The 23,531-nt window shown below is 45.0% G+C and overlaps 1 protein-coding gene across 5 annotated transcripts in view; it reads left to right on the forward strand.

The window, feature by feature from the left end:
- Positions 1-23,531, forward strand: part of LOC145520508 (uncharacterized) — a 165,607-nt gene that overhangs the window by 80,778 nt on the left and 61,298 nt on the right. For 3 of the 5 annotated variants that reach the window (XR_014064525.1, XR_014064524.1, XR_014064526.1), the window contains exons 3-4: positions 19,790-19,876; positions 21,139-21,552. The gene's annotated coding sequence lies outside the window, so the exon portion shown is untranslated. Of the gene's footprint in view, positions 1-4,705; positions 4,821-19,789; positions 19,877-21,138; positions 23,147-23,531 lie in introns of all 5 variants that reach the window. The other 2 variants (XM_081527049.1, XR_014064523.1) reach the window with 2 other exon arrangements.

Consider the following 23,531-nt stretch of genomic DNA (forward strand, 5'->3'; position numbering starts at 1 on the left):
GCAGAGACATTACTTTGCCAACAAAGGTCCATCTAGTCAAAGCTATGGTTTTTCCAGTAGTCATGTATGGATGTGAGAGTTGGACTATAAAGAAAGCTGAGCACCAAAGAATGGATGCTTTTGAATTGTGGTATTGGAGAAGACTCTTAAGAGTCTCTTGGACTGCAAGGAGATCCAACCAGTCCATCCTAAAGCAAAACAGTCCTGAATATTCATTGGAAGGACTGATGTTGAAGCTGAAACTCCAATACTTTGGCCACCTGATGTGAAGAACTGATTCATTGGAAAAGACCCCGATGCTGGGAAAGATTGAAGGTGGGAGGAGAAGGGGACGACAGAGGATGAGATGGTTTGATGACATCACCGACTCAATGGGCATGAGTTTGAGTAAGTTCCGGTTGTTGGTGATGGACAGGGAGGCCTGGCGTGCCGCAGTCCATGGGGTCGCAAAGAGTCAGACACGACTGGGCCGCTGAACTGAAGTGAACTTATTCATTGAAGAAAAATTAGAGAACACACACACACAAAACAGAATTGTAATTCTACGCTGGGGAGACAACCACCATTAACATTTCCACCTTTGCTGTTACAGAATGCATGCTCTTCTAATCCTTCAAAGTTAAACACTACTACCAAGGGTTTGCTAGACAGGCAACTGCAAACGTTAAGAGAAGCCAAACTTTGCTCATGTCCCTGATTATTTTCTAACGACTATGTTCTAGAAGAAATACTGGGTCAAAGGACATGCACATTTCTAAGACCATTGATTAATATCATCAGACTGTTTTCTGGGAAAGGCAGTAAGGTATGGGGGTACTGTTTTCCAGGCCCCCTCACCAATCTTGGGTGGTATAATTTTTAAGTCTTTCAGGCACATTATTTAAAACATTTTCACTTTGGTGCAGCACAAAGATGTATGGGGTCTCGGTTTAGGGACGCAAGCTCACACTGTTTTAATCACATCCCGACTGACTGGGAGGATCAGACATGGTCTGGTGCAAGAAAAAAATCACGAAAGACACACGTTTACAGGGAGAAGACTATTCAATTACAAAAGAAAAGATTTGAGTAAAGAAAGAAATAGGATGCCCTTTGAAATTGTTTCTAGAGGGAAATAGAGTCATCTTCACTTTGATTTTGTTTTCTAAAGACAATGACCCCAAGTTCAAGAAGTCCATTTATAACTTAAAGGCTGTGGTGTCAAATGCCAATTTAAAAACTCTGAATAGGCTCTGATACTCCTTTGGTGAACACTGGAGAGCAAAGAAATGCAGGAGTATCCCATCCTGTCATCCCTTGCTCTGCTCATCACAAGACCAAGCACGCTTTTTTGTTGGTTGGTTGGTTGGTTGGTTGATTCTTCATTGTGCTGTGTCTTCGTTGCTGCGCTTGGGCTTTCTCTAGTTTTGGCAGAGGGGACACGCCCTAGCTGCAGTGCACAGGAGTCTCATTGCAGCGGCTTCTCTTGTTGCAGAGCACAGGCATGGGCTCAGTGTTTGTGGCACAGGGGCTTAGTTGCTCTGAGTCATGTGAGATTTTCCCAGAACAGGGATCAAACCCATGTCTCTTGCATTGGCAAGCAGATTCGTAACCACTGGACCAACAGGGAAGTCCTGGTGCATCTTTAAGAAGCATCTCTGTCTTACGTAGATCTGGTTTCAGTCAGAGAGCATATAATCTGCCACATGGAACTCAGTCTAGTGAAGGAATTGGCCCATTTCCAGCAATTATCTGAGAAATTCTACTCCAGCCACTAAATCTCCATTTTAATCAAGTTGCAAATCCCCATTGCTCCCAGCAGTGAGCAATCAGTGTGGTCTAATGGAAGCAGTGATTGTGTCTGTCACTCCAGAAGCCTTCTCCCCACCAGCTGGCACTTGGAAGCCCAGGGGTTAGGTCTCATTGTCTCTCATTAAAACTTCGCTGTTTCCTGATAAGATATCCGAATGAAGGAGAAATGGTGCCCAGGTGTTTGAAGAGCTGCCACTTGGGGCGGACTGATGCCGGCTGCATCCCTCAGCTGGAGCCTACGGAAGAGAAAACAATTACCCAGGAAATAGATGTGTATTCTGTTCTTAGCGTCATCAGATGTCTGGCTTAGGCAGAGCTTTCTCTCCCAGCAGTTCCAGTGATGATGGCTCTAGCCCTCTGACAGTGCCAGCATCAGAGGGTAATTGATTCCTTGGCTTATTTGGCTTTGGTACCAGCAGCCGTTTTGAAGCAACATTTACCCAGAGCTCTTAGTTTAACTCCAGCACTTAAGTTTACTTGGCACTGCTAGAAGCTGCCACCCCACCCAGCAAAAACCCCAACAGTAGTGGCAGTGCCCAGCAGAGGGTCCAGGTTGTATATTACAACAAGTGGAATAGATCAATTCTTAACTCTGGCTTGTGAAAGTCATTCATTCATTCTGAACAACTGCAAGTTAAAAAAAAGAGCCAACTGAAACATTATTTTCTGTTATAAGATAAATCTAGGCTTCCCTGCTGGCTCAGATGGTAAAGAAACTACCTGCAATGCAGGAGACCTGGGTTCGATCCCTGGGTTGGAAAGATCCCTTGGATGAGGGCATGGCAACCTACTCCAGTATTCTTGTCTGGAGAATCTCCATGAACAGAGGAGCCTGGCGGGCTACAGTCCATGGGGTCGCAAAGAGTTGGACATGACTGAGTGACTAAGCAGAAAATAAGATAAATCTAGGAAAGAATATCACAAAACTTACTGCTTTACATTGTAGATTTTTAAAAAGCCTATTTCTGCTCTTTTTTAAGTGTTGAGATAGAAGGGAGAGGACAGAGGTAGCCAAAATTTGCCTTTAGAAAATGAGATCTTCCTCCCCAAATGACCAGGAAAAGGTTTTCTAGGACAAATTGTTGAAAATTAGTTCTCCCTATTAAAAAAAAATAGTCATCAAATTCTAACCAATTTCCACTTTTAAAAAAAATCACATTTGTATTCTAATTAAACCTAACAAAAAAGACTGCAAGACTTCCTTAGGGTCAGGAATCAGGAAGTTAGTTGTGCCAACACTAGTGTCTGACACACCTGCCAACAATCTAGCATCTCCCACCTCACACTTTGCTGAACAGCAGGAAACATTCAGCACTGTCACAAAACTGCTTCCCTGTGCTTTGCTACGCAAGCATCTTTCACCTGCATCATTTTTCAGGGCTTATTTTTCCTACCTCGCAAAAAAGAAAGTGCACCTCCTTGTTCCTCTTGTTACAAAGATCCCTCCCACAGTGTGTTGTTAAAGTCCTTGATCGAACAAACAAGCTACAGTCTGGGATTCTCGCTCGAGTTGTGGAGTCTGTTAAATATTGACAAATAAAAAGAGGTGAGTTACTACTACATGATGGTGCTACTCACTCAGTTACTACTAACTGATCTGATGATGCCAACCACAAGCCAGCTACACTCTGAAGGGTGATTGACACACCCACACTCTGAAGAAAGCCAGAAGAGCTGGGGAGTTTACGCCACCATCTCTGCCCCACAAGGTGGTCCTTACCCAATAAGCAGGAACATGAAAACCTGAGGTTAAGATAACTCTGACACAGAACTCCCTCAACAGGATCAAGCTGGAGATACCCTCTATAGGATTTGGCTTGGAATCTTACTCCTACTGGGTCTCTTTCTGTTTCCATGATCTATTGCTGCATCGCAGTCTACCCCAGATTCAGATATCTATTGTTGTATAAAAAACTGTCCCATACTTCAATTATCTGTGACTACACAACATCCCAAAGACAGGTGTCCTGTGAAAAGGGAAAAAGAGAAAAAACAAAATTTAACCAAATCACCTCTTGCCTTGGGGACAAAATTTTATCACTGCTATCAAATAACATGGGTTGCAAATCTGGTTTCCAAATTTGATTGCTCTATTTTCAAATCGAGGAATGGAGTGGCTTCTCTTTTTGGCTGAATAAGAGTCACAAATATATGCTCTCTTAGATATTTAGAAAAGCAAATTCCAGTTACCATATACTGTTTGCCTTAGGCCTACAACATTGAGCATGTGATTCCTAAGTCCCACTAATGTTTTATAGACATCATAATACCTAGCTTTCTCTTCGTGAGGAACAAAAAATATCTTGATTATATCAGTGCCTGAGTTGGGGGCGCGGGGCACAGAAACCTGTCTTCCACTGCCATTTATTAAGCTTCAAGGGTGAAATCTGCCTATTAAAGATCCATAGTCTAGAAGGATATTTCAGAGAAGACCCTTTGCTTGGCTAATTCTGCAATAAATAGGGTTTCTCATTTTCTTTTTGCTGAGCCTGTTCATCTTTAAGTGATACAAAGGAGACAGTGTTATAACTTTCTGTTATTATGTTTTCTTATTAAACTTTAATCCTAATTCTCAATTTAGTTCCTCTAATTATTAGGTTTTAGTCTCTAAAACGTAGTTTTTAAATTAACATGATAGAGATCAATGTCATACAAAATATGTGCTAACACAGAGCTGGATTTTGCTCTCCCATGCGTGGATGCCAAGTGTGGAGAAGATAATCTGCCCCAGGTTCAAGGGAAACTAAATCTCATCCCAGAAATAATAGCCTATTTCACAGGAAGTAGCAATCCTGAAATACCAAATTTTAACAATGTACTTCCTCACATACACACACACACAAATTTTAATACACATGTAATGAAAGTATGTCTTGTGATTATCATTGTTTGATTGGCTTTTTTTCTTTCATAGCAGTACATACAGTAATGGCATGTCTTAAAACTGGTAATATCTGCGTCTAGATGAAATATGGCAATGCACATCAACTCAGCCAGAGAGAACTGAATCGACTTTATATTAAATGCAGGTGCGTGAAAGCAAAGACAAAAACGGAATTTCCTCTCTGATGGAGTCCCTTTTGGACAATTCCAGAAGCCAACAGCTACACCCAAAACTCGAGTGCTATTTGCAGCTCATTATCTGTATATAACCCCTCTCACCTATTGCATTTTGGGGCATATTGACCACATTTAGAATGAGCCTTATAACAGATTCATTCTAAACATGAATGTATAGCTTTGCAGTAATAAATACTGCAATTACCCAGCTGGCATTTAGTTGTGTTTCAATGACATGCTTCTCTGTTTCACAGAAACTGCCCTTGGGTTTCTGATGCTAACAAGGGCTCCAAGGCAGAAGAGCAATAATTCTCAAACTTTAATGAGAATCGTCTTTAGCATTTGTTACACATATTCATCCCAGGGCCTCACCCCAGACTTTCCAATTCTGGAACTCTAGGGGCGTGGGTGGTTGGGTTCAGGAGGCCAGCTGTGTGATTGACAAGCTCTATGGGTGGTTTGAATGTGCATCATGGTTGACCACTGCCCTGCTACTGCTGAGTCGCTTCAGTCGTGTCCGACTCTGTGCGACCCCATAGACGGCAGCCCACCAGGCTCCGCCGTCCCCAGGATTCTCCAGGCAAGAATACTGGAGTGGGTTGCCATTTCCTTCTCCAATGCATGAAGGGGAAAAGTGAAAGTGAAGTCGTTCAGTCGTGTCCGACTGTTAGCGACCCTGTGGGCTGTAGCCTACCAGGCTCCTCCGTCCATGGGATTTTCCAGGCAAGAGTACTGGAGTGGGGTGCCATTTGGGGTGAAAACACCAGTGCTCCACGTATATGCACTGGTTCTTTAGTGGTGAGATTTCTATAGTCCCCCATCTGCCTGGAGTTACCTGGCTGAGGGCTCACACTGATTCCTGGGCACAGCTCAAGTCCATATCTCTTCACATGTGTGTGTGCACGCTAAGTCACTTCAGTCGTGTCCAACTTTTCAAAACCTCATGGACTGTAGCCTGCCAGGCTCCTCTGTCCATGGGATTCTCTAGGCAAGAATACTGGAGTGGCTGGCCACAGCCTCCTCCAGGGGATGTTCTTGACCCAAGGATCAAGCCCGACTCTTGCGGCTCCTGCACTGAAGGCAGCTTCTTTACCACTGAACCACCTAGGAAACTTGTATCTCTTCACGTCAGCTGTTTTCCCCATGAACTATTGTCTGTCCTCCATGTGACTATCCAGATCCAGGGAATATGCGGCAACAGTTATTTGTTTAATTTTCATTGGAGTATAGTTGGTTTACAATGTTGTGTTAGTTTCAGGTGTACCGCAAGTGAATCAGTTATTGTTGTTGTTCAGTCACTCAGTCATGTCTGACTCTTTGCAACCCCATGAACTGCAGCACACCAGGCTTCCCTGTCCTTCACTATCTCCTGGAGTTTGCTCAAATTCATGCCCATTGAGTCGGTGATGCCACCCAACCACCTCATTCTCTATCTCCCTCTTCTCCTCCTGCCCTCAATCTTTCCCAGCATCAAGGTCATTTCCAACGAGTTGGCTCTTGGCACCAAGTGCCCAAGTATTAGAGCTTCAACATCAGTCCTTCCAATGAACACCCAGGACTGATCTCCTTTAGGATGGACTGGTTGGATCTCCTTGCAGTCCAAGGGACTCTGAAGAGTCTTCTCCAGCACCACAGTTCAAAAGCATCAATTCTTCAGTGCTCAGCCTTCTTTATCGCCAAGATCTCACATCCATACATGACCACTGGAAAAACCATAGCTTTGACAATATGGACCTTTGTTGGCAAAGTGATGTCTCTGCTTTTTAATATGCTGTCTAGGTTTATCATAGCTTTTCTTTAATTTCACGTCTTCACTCACCATCTGCAGTGATTTGGAGCCCAAGAAAATAAAATCTGCCACTGTTTCCATTTTTTTCCCGTCTATTTGCTGTGAAGTGATGGGACCAGATGCCATGATAGCCTTTTGAATGCTGAATTTTAAGTCAGCTTTTCCCCACTTTCAGCCTCAGCAAGAGACTTTCCAGTCCCTCTTCACTTTCTGCCATTTCGGTGGTATCCAATCTACTTTTTTTTAAGATTCTTTTCCCATGTAGGTCATTACAGAGATTGAGTAGAGATTCCTGTACTGTACAGTAGGACCTTAGTGTAGCAATTGCTCTAAAAATGCTTTTTCGGTGAAAAGGAACTGGCCTAAACTGGTTTACTTCACATAGTGAAGGGGCAAGGAAATTTGGGTTCATTAACATCAATTTATTTGCTGAATAATTTTCATTTCAACGGCCACATGGAAGCTGCCTTTTCCAATACACCCACGTGTATTTCCAATACATCTCACGATTCTAGCCCAGCTTAACACTCAGAGTGGGGCCTCTGCCTCCTCTGCATTTAATGCATGTTCTAGACAGTGGGCCTGGTGGACTGGACAATGGCCCTCAAAGACGTCCATGTCCTAATCCCAGAAGCTGTGACTATGTTATCTCCGGAGATAAAAGGGACTTTACAGGTATGACTAACTCATTACTGACTGGGAGATTTCTGCGGAAAGTAACACCTATGGCCGGCGAGTTTTTATTTTGGCCAGCCATAAGTTAATTCTGTTATTTCACTAATGCTTCGTGGCTAATTACATTCAGTAGTTATACCTGACATACCCGTAAAGTCTTCTCCAGCGCTATAAGTTTCGTGTTGACTTTCCATATCAGAATCAACCACTAAGGTTTGTTGTCTTACTGTTGGTCTGATATTGACATTGTCTGAATTGGAACTATATTCTGAAGAACTATCCTCTTCTGAGACACTAGTATATATTTACTGGGACAATCAGGGAAAGTATCTGCATAAAACTCACCAAAAAGTTTTTCTTCACTCAAAATTTCCTGATGTGTCATATTCAAAAATTGTACATTTATAAGGTATACAAGGTTGGAACAAAAACCTAACAGCAAAATGTGAATGATAAGGACAATATAAGTTGTATAAAGAACTCTTATTCAATCCTAAGCTCTAACAACTTTGCACAGTGAGGTTAATTAAATCACTCTCTAAAAACACATTAATACATTAAGCGGAGCGTAGCCTAGGTTGCCCAACTGGACCCAGTGTAATCTGGCCTTATAAAAGGGGTGTGGGCAGCTCAAAGTCAGAGAGAAAAGATAGAAGCAGAGGTCAGGGAGGAGAAAAGTGCTGCTGCTGGCTTGGAAGATGGAGGAAGGAAAACAGGTGGCTCTAGATGCTAAAAAAGGCAAAGAAATAGATTCTCCCCTACAGTCTCTAGAAGGAATGCAAGTGTATGGACACCTTGCTTTTATTATATATATATATGGCTTCCCGGATGGCTCAGCAGGTAAAGAATCTGTGCCTACAATACAGGAGACATAAGAGACGCAGATTCAATCATTGGGTTGGGAAGATCCCCTGGAGGAGGGCATGGCAACCCACTCCAGTTCTCTTGCCTGAAAAAAATCCATGGACAGAGGAGTCTGATGGGTTACTGTCCATGGAGTCGCAAAGAGTCAAACAGTACTGAAGTGATTGGGTGTGTGTATATATATATATATATATATATATATATATAGGCTGCTCTGGGTCTTAGTTGCAACCCTTGGGGTCTTAGCTGAGGCATGGGAACTCTTAACTGTGGTATGCGGGATCTAGTTTCCTGACCAGGGATTGAACTTGGGCCCCCTGCATTGGGAGCATGGAGTCTTAGCTCCTGGACCACCAGGGAAGTCCCCCAACACCTTGATTTTAGACCAGCAGTACCATCTGGGACCATAGGTAATACCGTTGTGCTGTTTAAACTGCTATGGTTGTGACAGTTTGTTGCAGCAGCAATAGAAAGTTAACAGAGTGGGGTTTTAACTTCTCCATCTCACTATAGAGCTGATAATTCTCTGAACATATAGTGGCCCTTGGGAGGCCCGGGTGAGCCTTACAGGCAGACTGAGAACCAGGACACTGACTGTCCCTATTTCTCAGAAGCAGATGGGATTAATCGACTGTGACTTTGATTCTTAAGTAACAAATGCCAAGGTCTCTGGGCTCCATCTAAATCAGCTGTAATTCTGCAACCAAATGGAAGCACCCACGGGTCTGCAGGTCTCTCCTCTTCAAACTCACTTGTGGCTGTAAGCATGCTTTCTTGCTTCTTCCTGGGAAAGGCTGAAGTTTCTTTTAGAGTCTTTTTATTTTAATATTTATTTTTATTTATTTATCTGACTGCACCGGGTCTTAGTGGAGACATGCTGGATCTTGATTGCAGCACGTGGGCTCTTTAGTTACAGCATGTGAGATCTAGTTCCCTGACCAGGGATCGAACCCCGGCCCCCTGTATTGGGAACGTGGAGTCTTAGCCGCTGGACCACCAGGCAAGTCCCCTAAGAGTTCAGATGAAAGTTTATCCAGCAGCGTCCCAAAGAAGATGAAAGGAAGTGTGTCCCGTAATATCTGTCCAACATGAGCGATAGGGGCTAAACCGTCCCACACCTGGAGGCCTCCCAAGCCTCTTAAAGGGAGGTGCTGCCTTTTTCTGTCCATTCAATGTCCTACCCTTGGCCCTCTTTCCCTCTCCCCTGCTCCTCCATCCCGATAGGTTCATCCTATACCGGTTCTGAAGCCTTGGGCACCTTGGGATGGCTTTCTGCACCAGGAAGAGGATGAGGACTTTGGGGTGAGGTGCCAGATGGTGTCTTCTCTTTCAGCCCTGGAGTGGGTACCCTTTCCCTTCTCCAGGGGATCTTCCCAACCCAGGGAGTGAACCCAGGTCTCCCGCATTGCAGGCAGATTCTTTACCAGCTGAGCCACCAGGCAAGCCCGTCTCAGCCCTGCAACCCCCTATTCTAAGCTGCTTCTCCACTGCCCAGCCCAGAGCCTGCAAACTATACTTCCCAGCCTGGCTTTCTGCTTGGCTCCCTGGCATTGGCAGGAGTTTGGAAGAAGCCTTTTTTTTTTTTTTTTTTCCCTGTGGACCTGGTTGTGCTTCTGCAGAAGCGGGGCAGTCATGGCAGGGGAGGCAGGGGTGGCCAAGGGCAAGGACAGGCTCCTGTCTGCCAGCTCAGCCCTGACAACAGCACACAGAGTGCAAGAAGCAGCGTTTTTTATTCCCTTTGCTCTTTCCCAATCTGGAGGTGGCAGCCACTTCCTACAGCGACTGATCTTCGGGAAATCATATCCTCCCATCTGCCCCCAGCTCTTCTAACACCTCCCAACAAACTCCCTATTTCACAATCTACATCATTTGCTTTCCTGATTCGATGAGAGAACCCAAATCTTTCACTTGCCTTGACAAGGCCCAGAGTGAAATCCTTCAGCTGGCTTCAGAATCTTGGGTTTATGGATTGCACTGTATTGAGATCAGAAGACTCAAAGTATGGACTTACCCAGAAAGAAGAGGTGACTTGAGTTTGGTGACGTGCATCGAGCAAACCAGGTTGGAAGTCAATGTTTTTTCTGAGATACTCTTGGTCTTAGGTTTAGTTTATCCAGAAAAACTACCTGAGGTAGGGGTCCTGTGTTAGTGACTTATCATGGGTGAAATCGGCAGGAGGCACCCAGGCCTCAGAGGGTCACTCCAGGCTGGTCCTCGGGAGAGCTCTGGCAAGTGAACCACCTTAGAGCTTTTGGAATGATTGCAGCCATCAGTCACTTCCAAGGACCAGCCTCAGGGGCCATAAACTCCCAGGTGATTTTGACTGACCCTTGAGAGTGCCTTGGACAGCAAAGAGATCAAACCAGTCAATCCTAAAGGAAATCAACGCTGAATATTCATTGGAAGGACTGATGCTGAAGCTCCAGTACTTTGGCCACTCAATGCAAAGTCGACTTTGCATCAAGGCCAGTCAACTCATTGGAAAAGACCCTGATGCTGGGAAAGACTGGGGGGAGGAGGAAAGTGGGGGATAGAGGATGAGATGGTTAGATGGCATCACTGACTCAATGGACATGAGTTTGAGCAAGCTCTGGGAGAGAGCAGAGAACAAAGCAGCATGGCGTGCTGCAGTCCGTGGGGCTGCAGAGTGGGACATGACTGAGCAACTGAACAAGAACAGGTAGTCTGGTAACAGGCTTCTGAAGAAAAGTTGCAGGTGTGAGCCTTTAGAGCAAAAACACAGAAAAACTTGGGGACCTGGGGGATCTGGCCAGGGCATTGACAGAGCCCTTCTGATTACAACTCATACTGTATCTGACTGTGAAAAGGCTTGCAGAAAGGGACTGCCAGTCCTTCACTTCTGCCTCCCCGATTTTATGCAGATTTCTCTTTGGCCAACTCAAACCCAGAATCATAGTGGGAGAGGGATTCTAAGAAAGGTAGTTCCCAGCTGAACCATGTTAATGACAGGATAGTCCAGACATCTAGCCTAGCTGTTTTAATAAATATGACCAAACCCAGGTGATGGGTGGGCCTCCTGTCACTAGAATATACACAGGAAACTGTTGGTGGGAGACCCCACTGTACCAGGATGAACTGTCTGACACAGCTCTGTGAGGCCTCCATGTTGTGCTCCATCACATGGAAGGAAGTGCTCCACAGGTGGGGAGGCAAGGATAAAGTTCTAGGCAGCAGGGACTTCCCTGGTGGTCCGAGGCAAGCTAAGACTTTGCCTTGCAATGCAGGGGACGGTTTGATCCCTGGTCTGGGAACTAAGATCCCACATGCCTCAGGGCAACTAAGCCCCAGGTTTGCAACTACTGAGATCGAGTTCCACGACTAGATTGTCTGCATGCCGTAATGAAAGATCCTTTGTGCCACCACTAAGAGCTAACACAGCCAAAATAAATCATTTAAAAAAAAAAAAAAAGTTCCAAACTGCAGCCTGGCCATGGCAGGTGGCCGGCCAGCTCCACACCTCTGCACGTGGCTCCACAGCCTGGCCATGGCAGGTGGCCGGCCAGCTCCACACCTCTGCACATGGCTCCAGTGCTGGCCTGCTCACCCTGGCAGCCCCATCTCCAGCTTTCTTGAGACTTTCGTGTTGATTCTCAGTGCTCATTGGGGAGTTACACACTGTTGCTGATGACTTTTATCCTCTTTGCATATAAATGTAAAGGCAGTGTGGTGTTGCAGCAAAAAACATGGTCTCAGAAGCTAGATTTCCGGGTTCAAGGGCTGGGTCCACCATTTCCCAGCTGTGCCACCTTAACCAACTTATTCAATCTCTATGCCCCAATTATTTTCCTCATATCAAGTAGGATAGTATTACTCTATAATACTATTATGTGGTTTTTGAGAGGATGAAAGGAGTTAATGTGTCAATCACTTAGAATTTATATGAATACCATTCATTAAATTTCAATGACTATAAGTCACTTTATTTAGTGATCATATATTTCTTAGTTTCTTTGTATTCTACCAAAGCATTACCCAATAGGATCTGACGATCCTTTGGAACAAATCAACATCATCATGTGTAAAAAAAAAAAAAAAAGAATGATAATTTAAGACAATGGTAAGAAAACAATGTTATTTTCAAAACTTTCTTATTTCCACATGTTACTATTTCAGAATGACCTTTCCCCAAATTTGTTAGGTTTTATCATCCGTGGATGGCTTCCCAGGTGACTTAGTGGTAAAGAATCTGCCTACCAATGCAGGGGGCGCAAGAGAGGTGGGTTCTCTCCCTGGGTCAGGAAGATCCCCTGGAAAAGGAAATGGCAACCCGTTCCAGTATTCTTGCCTGGAAAACCCCACGGACAGAGGAGCCTGGCGGGCTACAGTCCGTGGTGTCACAACGAGTTGGACAAGACTGAGCACTGCATACACACACACACACACACACACACACACCATACACACACACACACACACACACACACCATACACACACACACACACACACCATAAACACACACACACACACACACACCATACACACACACACACACACACCACACACACACACACACACACCATAAACACACACACACACACACACACACACACACCATAAATGGAATTTACTCTTACAAGGCAATCTTTAGGGAACTTTTCTAATAGTGATTATAGAAAGGTTAAAGACCAAGTATGAGGCAAAGTTGTCTTATTTCCATCAATAGCTGGCAAATTTCACCCGTGACTATTTGCTGAAGTAGCAGGAACATAAAGCCATAAGAAAGGTTTGCAATGTTGGGTTTCACTGAAGAGCTCAGCAAGAGTGGAAAGGTGTCCTCCCAGAGACAGAACCTTGAGCTCCATGTGCCTGGTCTCTAAGAAATGACTGGCATAGTCTAGTGACCCACTATGAATCATCGTGGTCAGAATTTTCCCTGTAAAAATATTCTAAGCTAGTGGGACTGCATATTTGGTCCAGCCTCTTTGGAGGACGGTCTGGAGAGGTATGTCCACACTTTAAATGTTTACACCCAGTCGTACGCTCAGTGTTTGTTGTACTGATATGATGGAGAATTGAATGGTCTTTGTCTCTGGTTAGTGGGATGTGTGCTTAGTCGCTCAGTCGTGTCCTACTCTTTACAACCCTTTGGGCTGTAGCCTACCAAGCTCCTCTGTCCGTGAGATTTTTCAGGCAAGAATAGTGGAGTGGGTTGCCATCTCCTCCTCCAGGGGATCTTCCTGACCCAGGGATTGAACTCACATCTCCTGCATTGCAGGCAGATTCTTTACCTGCTGAGCCCTTGGGGAAGTTCAGCTAATGGGATGGAGCCTCTTCAGTTCAGTTCAGTCACTCAGTCATGTCCAACTCTTTGCGACCTCATGGACTGCAGCACGCCAGGCCTCCCTGTCCGTCACCAACTCCCAGAGTTTACTCAAACTCATGTCCATTGAGTTGGTGATGCCATCCAACCATCTCATCCTCTGTCGTCCCCTTCTCCTCCCACCTTCAATCTTTCCCAGCATCAGGGGCTTTTCAAATGAGTCAGTTGGTCATCAGGTGGCCAAAGGATTGGAGTTTCAGCTTCAGCATCAGTCCTTCCAATGAATATTCAGGACTGATTTCCTTTAGGATGGACTGATTGGATCTCCTTGCAGTCCAAGGGACTCTCAAGAGTCTTCTCCAACACCACAGTTCAAAACCATCAATTCTTCCATGCTCAGCTTTCTTTATAGTCCAACTCTCCACATCCATACATGACTATTGGAAAAACTATAGCTTTGACTAGACGGACCTTTGTTGGCAAAGTAATGTCTCTGCTTTTTAATATGCTGTCTAGGTTGGTCATAACTTTTCTTCCAAGCAGTAAGCGTCTTTTAATTTCATGCCTGCAGTCATGGAGCCTCTTAACTCTTGGAATTTCCTGAATGTTAAGAGCGCCACCTATTCATGCTGGGCTCCTGGGGTCACACCTGGGTTTCTGTTAATGAGTTAACCTTGACTGTGACTGTGATGGGCTTCTCGGAAGTTTTAAGATGGGGGCTGGCCACGCCAGAGAGATGGATCCTGTGATTAGAGGACTGGGGCTTTAGGCCACCCACTGGTAGCCCATCCTCCCTTCCCTGGGAAGGCACATGGCTAGAGACTGAATTCAATCACGCCACCTTAATGAAATGCCAGTAAAAGCTCTGGACACTTGAAGCTCCAGTGAGCTTCCTGGTTGGTGAACACTTTGATGTGCCTGAGGGATGACAAGTCCTGCAGGCCCCAAAACTCTTCATCCCAGACTCTGTCAGGTCTCACCTATAGGTTTCCTCCTTTGGCTGGCCCTGATTTGCATCCTACATAATGTAGCCATAATGATAAGTGAAGAACTGAGTTCTGTGAGTCATTCTAGTACATTATCAAACCTGAAGAGGTTATGCTAAGTTGCTTCAGTTGTGTCCGACTCTTTGCGACCCTATGGACCATAACTCTCCAGGCTTCTCTGTCCATGGGATTCTCCAGCCAAGAATACTGGAGTGGGTTGCCACGTCCTCCTTCAAGGGATCTTCCTGACCCAGGGATTGAACCTACGTCTCTTATGTCTCCTGCATTGACAGGAGGGTTCTTTACCATTAGCACCACCTAAGAAGTCAGAACAGGTCATGGGAACCTCCAAATCTGTAACCAGTTAGACAGAAGTGTGGGTGACCTGGGAACCCCGAGATGTGCAGGTGGCATCTGAAGTGAGGCGAGCCTTTTGGGGTGCTGTACCCTTAACCCGTGAAGCCTGCACTGACTCCAGGTAGTGCTAGAATTTAATCATAGTACTGCAGTGTTTGACCACCAGCTTTCCAGGAGGGATAAGTAAGCCCTCTTGTGCAATGATTGCAGGTTTCCATGATGTAAATACTCTCACTGTGGCCAAGTCAAGTTAGCAGTGTGATGTCATTGACTGTGGGGCTGGGAGAGGATGCGTTTGGCCTGGTCCTCATGGGCGTCTATAAACTAAGGAAACTGACTCTAGCACGTTATCTCTCGTATCCTTGGACCAAGCCATTCCACTTCTCAAAATACATCTCACAGGTAGGCTGGCACATTTTCCCCATCCCAAATATGTACAGGGATGTTCACTGTGTGTTGTTTGTATTCATAAAAGACTGAAAACAAGCTACAGGCCCACCAATAAGCTTTAAAAAAATCATCGGACATGAATAAAATGAAACGCTCTGCAGGGTTTAGTAAGAATGAGGCAAATCCATACTGATGTGGAATAATTTTCAAGATGCATCATTAAGTGAAAAAAGGAAGATGAAGAACCCTCTGCTGGTTGCTACCATTTGGTATAACATGAAGGAGGATATATATTAACCTGGATACATGTGTAGGCTTTCTTGGGAAGGAGTACACAAAAATCTAGTGAAAAAGGGAAACTCTGGGAAGGAGGATTGGGAGATCTGAGTGAGAGACACTACTTTTTCCGTACACATTTTTGTACTGTTTGCATTTTAATGGCGCCTATTTAAAAACATTAAAGATTAAAGCAATAGGCCCTGATAGTAGGGTAATTGGAATGAATGAGTAAATAACTGAATGAATGAACCTTTGAACAAAATGACCTTAGCTCTTTCTTCATAGTTAATACACTTGTCACAAATCGCTGTGCACAGCTCTGTTCTAAAAGTGACAGGGTTCAAAAAGATACCACGAGTTACTAACAATGAGGTCAAACATGGAAATGCCTGTAGGAGCCAGGTAGAGACCATGAATTCACAAAGCTGTCCAAGTAGCGGTCATGTGGAACCAAAGGGTTCCTGCCAACCTCAAGGGAAGCCTTGATTCAGCTACAGTTGCTGTTGGCTGGCAGAAGTGCGAGCCCAGGGTTGCCAGATCTTCTGATTTCTTCAAGAGAATTCAGAAATTAAAAAAACAAAACGAAACAAAACAAAACTCTTGTTTAAAGCAAGCAACTAATGCAGATCTTCTAACAACATAATTTGAGCCAGATAAAATCAATTATAAGTTGGCAGCAGAGACATTACTTTGCTGACAAAAGCCCGTATAGTCAAAGCTATGATTTTTCCAGTAGTCATGTATGGATATCAGTTTGAAAAGTTTTAAAAGTGCAAGTTGCTCAGTCGTGTCCTACTCTTTGCAACCCCATGGACTATACAGTCCATGGAATTCTCCAGGCCACAATACTGGAGTGGGTAGCCTTTCCCTTCTCCAGGGAGTCTTCCCAACCCAGGGACCGAAGCCAGGTCTCCCACACTGCAGGAGGATTCTTTACCAGCTGAGCCTGGACTATAAAGAAAGCTGAGCACTGAAGAACTGATGCTTTTGAACTGTGGTGTTGGAGAAGACTCTTGAGACTCCCTTGGACTGCAAGGAGATCAAACCAGTCCATCCTAAAGAAAATCAGTCCTAAATATGCATTGGAAGGACTGATGCTGAAGGTGAAACTCCAATACTTTGGCCACCTGATGCGAAGAACTGACTCATTGGAAAAGACCCTGTGATGCTGGGAAAGATTGAAGGCAGGAGGAGAAGGGGACGACAGAGGATGAGATGGTTGGAAGGCATCACCTACTGGATGGACATGAGTTTGAGTAGACTCTGGGAGTTGGTGATGGACAGGGACGCCTGGCGTGCTACAGTCCGTGGGGTCTCAAAGAGTCGGACATGACTGAGCGACTGAACTGAACTGAACTGAACTGAATTTTAAAGAGGATGTCTGTTTCCACCAGGAACTTGCTATTCATCTAAGTTCAGGACAGGCAAATATTTGGATTTGACATTCTAAGATTTCTATCATTTTTTCTCCTCAAGCCATCATTCTATTTAATAATGTATGGTATTGGTAAAAGTAGTGTCTTAGTCCATTTGCATGTGTGTGTGCACAGTCACTTCAGTCATGTCCAACTCTTTGTGACCCTGTGGACTGTAGCCCACCAGGCTCATTCTGTCCATGGGATCCTCCAGGCAAGAATACCGAAATGGGTTGCCATGCCCTCCTCCAGGGAATCTTCCTGACCCAGGGATTGAACCCAAGTCTCCTGTGGTTCCTGCATTGCAGGCGGATTCTTTACCACTGAGCCACCAGGGAAGCCCTAAACCATTTGGGCTACTATAAAAAATAATAATTAAAAAAATAAATAAAACCACTGCAGACTAGGTAACTTAGAAACAACAGAAATGTAGGATTTCCCTGGTGGTCCAGTGGAATCTGTGCTTCCAATGCATGGGTTGGGGGTTCAATCCCTGGTCAGGAAACTAAGATCCCATATGCACATGGTGTGGCCAAAAAATGAATTAAAAAAAAAAAAAAAAACGACAACAAATTTCTCACAGTTCTGCGTGCGGGAAGTCTCAGATCAAGCTGCCAGCATGGTCATGTTCTCTGAGGGCTTTTTTCCTGGTTCACAGCCAATGACCTCCCTCTGGATGGGAGTGGAGTGTGGAGAGTTTCTAGGACTTTTTCTTTTTTTAACTTTTTATTTTGCATTGGGGTAGAGCCAGTTAACAATGTTGTGATGGTTTCAGGTGAATAGTGAAGGGATTCAGCCATACATATACCTGTATCCATTCTCTCCCAAACTCCCCTCCCATCCAGGCTGCCCCATAAAATTGAGCAGAGTTCCCTGTGCTATCCAGTAGGTCCTTTTTGGTTATCCATTTTGAATATGACTGTGTACCTGTCCATCCCAAACTCCGTAACTGTTCCTTCTCTTCTTCTTCCCCTCGGCCCACGCCAGCAACCATGAATTTGTTCTCTAAGCTTTGAGTCTGTTTCAGTTTTGTAAATAAATTCATTTGTATCAATTCTTTTTAGATTTCACATATAAGGGATTTCATACAGTATTTCTCCTTCTCTGTCTGACTTCACTCAGGATGACAATCTCTAGGTCCATCCATGTTGCTGCAAATGGCATTATTTCATTCTTTAGAGGTTAGGATTTCAACCTATGAATTTGGAAGGAACATGAGCATTCATACCATAGCAGTTAAGTCTGAAACCAATTTCCCTTGGCAGTATATACCAATTAACAGATTTTAAAAGCTATAAGAAATTGTCAGGACCATATGAAAGAGAGGGATGAGAGTGTGCAGAGGAAAACTTAAATGGGAGAAAGTAAAGGCCACAGCCGGGCAAACGCAGGAAGGCAGCCAGAGACGGGAGCCCAGACAGGAACAGTGAAAGGAGAGGACCACAGTACGGCTGTCCCCCTCCCTGCCTGGAAGGATGCGGAAGAGGTCAGAGACAGGAGGTCCAATCATTATAAAGTAGTCTTTTCCAGTGGGTCTTCTTGTTTATCGATCTGCCTTCCTGAATCCCCTGTGTTTCCACTCTAGTTTCATTAGAACTGCCCGCGTCCATCAATATCCACATTATAGCTCGTTTATCCTTACTGACTGAGATCCTCCCGTCACCCTCTTGGCTGAAAGTGTGCAGGCTTCCTGTTGCTCTAGCTTTTTAAAATCTCAACTGTCAGCCTGGCCGTGCTTCCGTGCAAGCTCAGGCCCACAGGGTTAAGCAAGCCCAGATGGAAGTGAGATTAATGGGGGCGTCTGCGTTACTGCAGAGGCAGAGAAAAGAGAGGCATTAAAAATAATGATGACGAGGGTAGCAGCTTTTATTATGGGCCAAGGGGCTTTATAGGAGAGGCGACCAGAAGTCTCACCCTATTACTCCATCTAGCTCCAAGCCCAGAATCTCTGGGGAAATTTGCCTTCCTCTGAGTCAGGTCCACATATAATTTCTCAGAGTCCAGGAATGATCAATTTAAATATTTCAACAAACAACGGTAGAAAAAACAAGGTAACCACAGATGACTCCTTTTTGGATAAAAGCAAATAGAGCCACCCAGGACATCTAGTCCTGAGCACGCTCTATCCAGCCAGAGAAGACTGGCAGGCACTCCAGTCCTTGGCAGTGAAGCGATGTCCTTGGTCAGCCAATCTGGCCGCCTGCGGTTTTGCAAACAGAAAAGACTTTTCGTAGCAAGGTTATATCCTGTTTCCTCTTCTAAGAGCCATCTTGGACCAAACTTTGTCCCATTCTCTCAGGACTCAACCAAAAGCTACAAGAATGAGCCAACACATTCCAACGTTCAGATTTTTTTCTGCATAAGTCAAAGCTAGTATGGAACATACTGCTATTGTTTCCTATCTGCAGAGCCAGAAGCCCAAACTCAAAGAGATTAAGTTACTCACCCCATTAGTAAGACACAGAGCACAAATACAAATGATTTCTCCTACTTCAAGATTATTGTTCTTCCTGTTTCATTATTTATAGCTTTTTCATTTCTAACTACAGAAGTACATAAGCATGATGGGAAAATTGGAATATACAGAAATGGATTGTGCATTTCTTTCCAGGCTCGCTCTCTTATCATTACACGCATGCAAAAAACACAGGTCACATTTCATCAGGATTAGTCACTGCGAGTGCTTAACAAAGTGCAGAATTCCCACCCTCAGGCAGAAAAACAGCCCCAAGAACCGGAAGGTTTCCCGTGGTTTATAGCTTAGGCGAGGACAACCTTGAAATTACTTCAGATGGGCTTGTATTTCACTGGGTTAATTTTCAAATAACCCGTTATAATTAATAATCCAAGTACTAGATAAATTGAGGTGTTTAAAGTATTCTGCTTCATGCCTGCTTTCAGAAATGGTGCTGGGACCTGATGAACACCAAGTTCACTTAAAGTCAGAATAATCCTGGCCACCGACAGGAGGAGGTGGCATACAGCAAGGTCAGATACTCATCCAATCATTTGTCATTCAGTAAGGAAATCAGGGACTTCCCTGGTGGTCCAGTGGCTGAGACTCTGTGCTCCCAATGCAGGGGACCAGGTTCAATCTCCAGTCATGGAACTAGATCCCACAGGCCACAACTAAGACCCAGTGCCACCAAATAAATAAATATTTTAACAAAGTGATTCAGAGCATCTTTCATGGGCCAGGCACTGGTTTCAAAATTGAGATACAACAGTACCCCACACAGTCCCTGCCCTCAGAGGGCTTCCACTCCAGGAAGGGAGACAGACAGTAAACAAATGAACTGAGAAAATGTCAGTCTGTGAGAAAGAACTGTGTAGAACAATAAAGCAGAATATAAGGAATGGAAAGTGATGAGGGATGAGGTAAGAGGTTGCTCCCTAATGCAGTATATTATTCTGCTCAGGCTGCATAACAGCATACCACACACTAAGTGGCTTAAACAACAGAAATTGTTCTCTCGTAGTTCCGGAGGTTAGATGTCCAAGATCAAGACTGCCCCCATTTGGTTCCAGTGAGAGCTCTTCTTCCTGGCTTGCAGACTGCCACCTCGTCTCCGTCCTCACACGGCCTTCCCTCGCTATGTGCACACGGACGGGCGAAGGGAGGGAAAGAGCTCCAGCTCTCTGGCACCTCTTCCATGCGTGTGCGTGCTCGGTCACGTCTGACTCTTTGCAACCCTGTGGACTGTAACCCGCCAGGCTCCTCTGCCCGTGGGATTCTCTAGGCAGGAATACTGGAGTGGGTTGCCAAGTCCTACTCCAGGGGGTCTTCCGGACTCAGGGATTGAACCCATGTCTCCCGCATCTCCAGCATTAGCAGGCTGAGTCTTTACCACTTGAGTCACCTGGGAAGCCCCCCTGGTGTCTCTTAAAAGGACACTAATCCTATACGACCAGGGCCCCACCTGTGTGACCTCATTTAACCTTAATTACTTCCTTTCTCCAGTCACACTGGAGGGTTAGGGCTTCAGTGTATGATTTGGGGAGGAGGGTGCAGCAGGGTGGGGTTACACATATATTCAATCCATAATAAATAGAATAGTCTGAGAAGGCACCTCTGATAAGACGGGGCAGCCAGCTTTCAAGACGGTCCTTGGTGAGCCTCACCTCCCTGGTGTTTACACCCTTGTGTGTGTCCTCCCACAATAAATCAGGGATGGCCCCTTGGCCTATAATAAAAGCTGTCACTCTCATCATTGTTATTATTAATGCCACTGTTTTCTCTCCCTCTGCAGTAACACAGATGTCCCATCAATCTCACTTCCATATGGGCTTGCTTAACCCTTTGGGCCTGAGCTTGCTTGGAAGCATGACCATGCTGACAGCTGAGATTTTAAAAAAGCTAGAGCAACAAGAAACCCACACATTTTGCTTTTTTGGGTGGCTCACTCTGGGGCAAGCCAAGCTTCAAGTCAGGAGGACACTGAAGCAGCCTTGGGAGAGGTCCACGTGGAGAGGAATTCAGAACCCCCTCCAGGCTCTGATCTGTCAGATGTATGAATAAACCACCGTGGAAGAGGAACCTCCAGCCCCACTCAAGCTGTCAGATGACTGTAGCCCCAGCTCAAAACTGCACACCAGTCTCATGGGAGACCCTTAGTCAGGGCCACACAGCCGTTCCAGTCTTGACTTTCTAATCTACAGAAAAGGTGAGACGATGAAGCCACCAAGCTTTGAAGTAATTTGTCATGCAGCAAAAGATAAGTAATACATAAGGTGAGTGTCCTGGAGGAAAGAAGCAAGATGAAGCCTTTCAGGAGGAAGGAAGAGCAAGTATCCAAGCCATGAAATGAGAGTGTGTGCGGCAAGTTCAAGGAACAGCACTGAGGCCAGTGTGGCAAGAACAGATGAGGGCAAGAGGAGTCGAAGGCGGGGCAGAGTGGAAAAATGCGCAGTCAGGTCACATAGGGTCTGTGTGTCTCTACTCTGCCAGCATCACGTGCAAAGACATCCCCTTAGGGGAGCTTCTTAGTTGTTTAGATGGAATATCCTGGTAAGTTTTGAATCTCCTATCATCAGATATCTTAATGTCCTCAAAAAGTGTTCCTTTATTTTTTATTTATTTATTACTTTAAAATTAAGTATGTGCTGTACCGAGTCTTAGTTGCAGCTTGCGGGCTCTTTAGTTGGCTAGTGAACTCTTACTTGCGGTATGTGGGATCTAGTTCCATGACCAGGGATTGAACCCTGGCCCTTGGTATTGGGAGGGTGAGGTCTTAGCCACTGGACCACCAGGGAAGTTCCCTCACTCTTTTAGATGTTACTTTGCTTACAACCCCCAAATTTGTTTTCCCAGTCTCGATGTAGCCCCTGAACTTCAGCATCTTATACCCAAGGGCTTAGTCAACTTCTCCCCTGGAATAACTAATAGCTGTCTCAAACTTACTGTGTCCCAAATCAGATTCCTGGTTTTCCCACCACCACCACTCCTCCCCCAGTCTCCCTCGTCTCTAAAAATGAAAATCCATCTTTCAGGGACTCAAGTCAGAAACCTTACAGACATCTTTTTCTCTCCCTCTTGTTCCCCCTACTTCTCATCCAACATATTGGCAAAAGACTAGAAACACTCTTTTTAAATTGTAAACAGAATCCAACATGTCTCACCATCGCCAGTTCAATCACTGTCCTCCAAGCCACAATTATTTCTCGTCTGGGTTATGGTACAAGTTTTCTAACCAGTTTCCCTATGCCTCCTATGGTCTGCTCTCAGACCTGTAGCCAGAGGGAGGTTTAAAGATAGATGTCAGATCACATCATTTGTAGGCCCTCAATTCCCCAAAGTCTCCTCATCTCACTCAGCATACAAACCAAAACCTTCATAGGATAAGCCCTTCAGGATTTTGCCCGATTATCTTTCCAGCCTTGTCTCCAGTTACTGTTGCCCTCATTCACTCAGCTTCAGCATCAACAGCCTCCCTGCGGTTCCAGAAACAAGCCAGGCACACTTCTGCCTTGGGGGCTATGCTCTTGCTGTTCCTTTTATCTAGAATACTCTTTTCTCCAGTATATCCAAGATTGACTCCCTGACCTCCTTCAGGAATGTGCTTCATGTCACCTTGCCAGCAGAATCTTCTGGGACCACACCATTCAAAATTGCAACCCCCATCTCTAGAGTCCCTTATCTCTTCTTTGCTTTATTTTTGCACATAGGTCTTATCGCTACCTGACATGTTTTGCATTTTAATTATATTTTGTTTTATTTATTTTTGTAGGGCTCCTGCTATTACAATAAGCTCCTTAATGGTAAGAGTTTGTCTGTTTTGCTCACTGCTGAACCCCCAGAGCCTAAAGCATGTCTTATCACATAGTAAACACCTAATAAACACTTGGATGAATGAGTAAGACCCTTAGTGCAGATATAAGAGCCTCCGTTTGGGAGGTGAACAAATGATGAAACATGGTGGCTAACCTGGCAGGCTTAAGATAGTGGAGAGAACTTGAGATGCTCTAAAGAGTGAGGAAAAGAAAAACAAAGGCAAGGTATACAGAGAAGGGCCCAGCATAGCTAGGAGGAACCTGGGGGTCAGGAGGAGCCAGAGAGAAAGTTCTTCCCTTGGAGGTGGGTTCAAAAGACTGGGGAAATCAGAGACTTCCCTGCTGGTCCAGTAGCGAAGACTCCACGCTTCCA

The sequence above is a fragment of the Giraffa tippelskirchi genome, chromosome 9, assembly GCF_054371585.1.
Source record: "Giraffa tippelskirchi isolate mGirTip1 chromosome 9, T2T-mGirTip1v1.2.pri, whole genome shotgun sequence".
NCBI classification, from domain to species: Eukaryota; Metazoa; Chordata; class Mammalia; order Artiodactyla; family Giraffidae; genus Giraffa; species Giraffa tippelskirchi.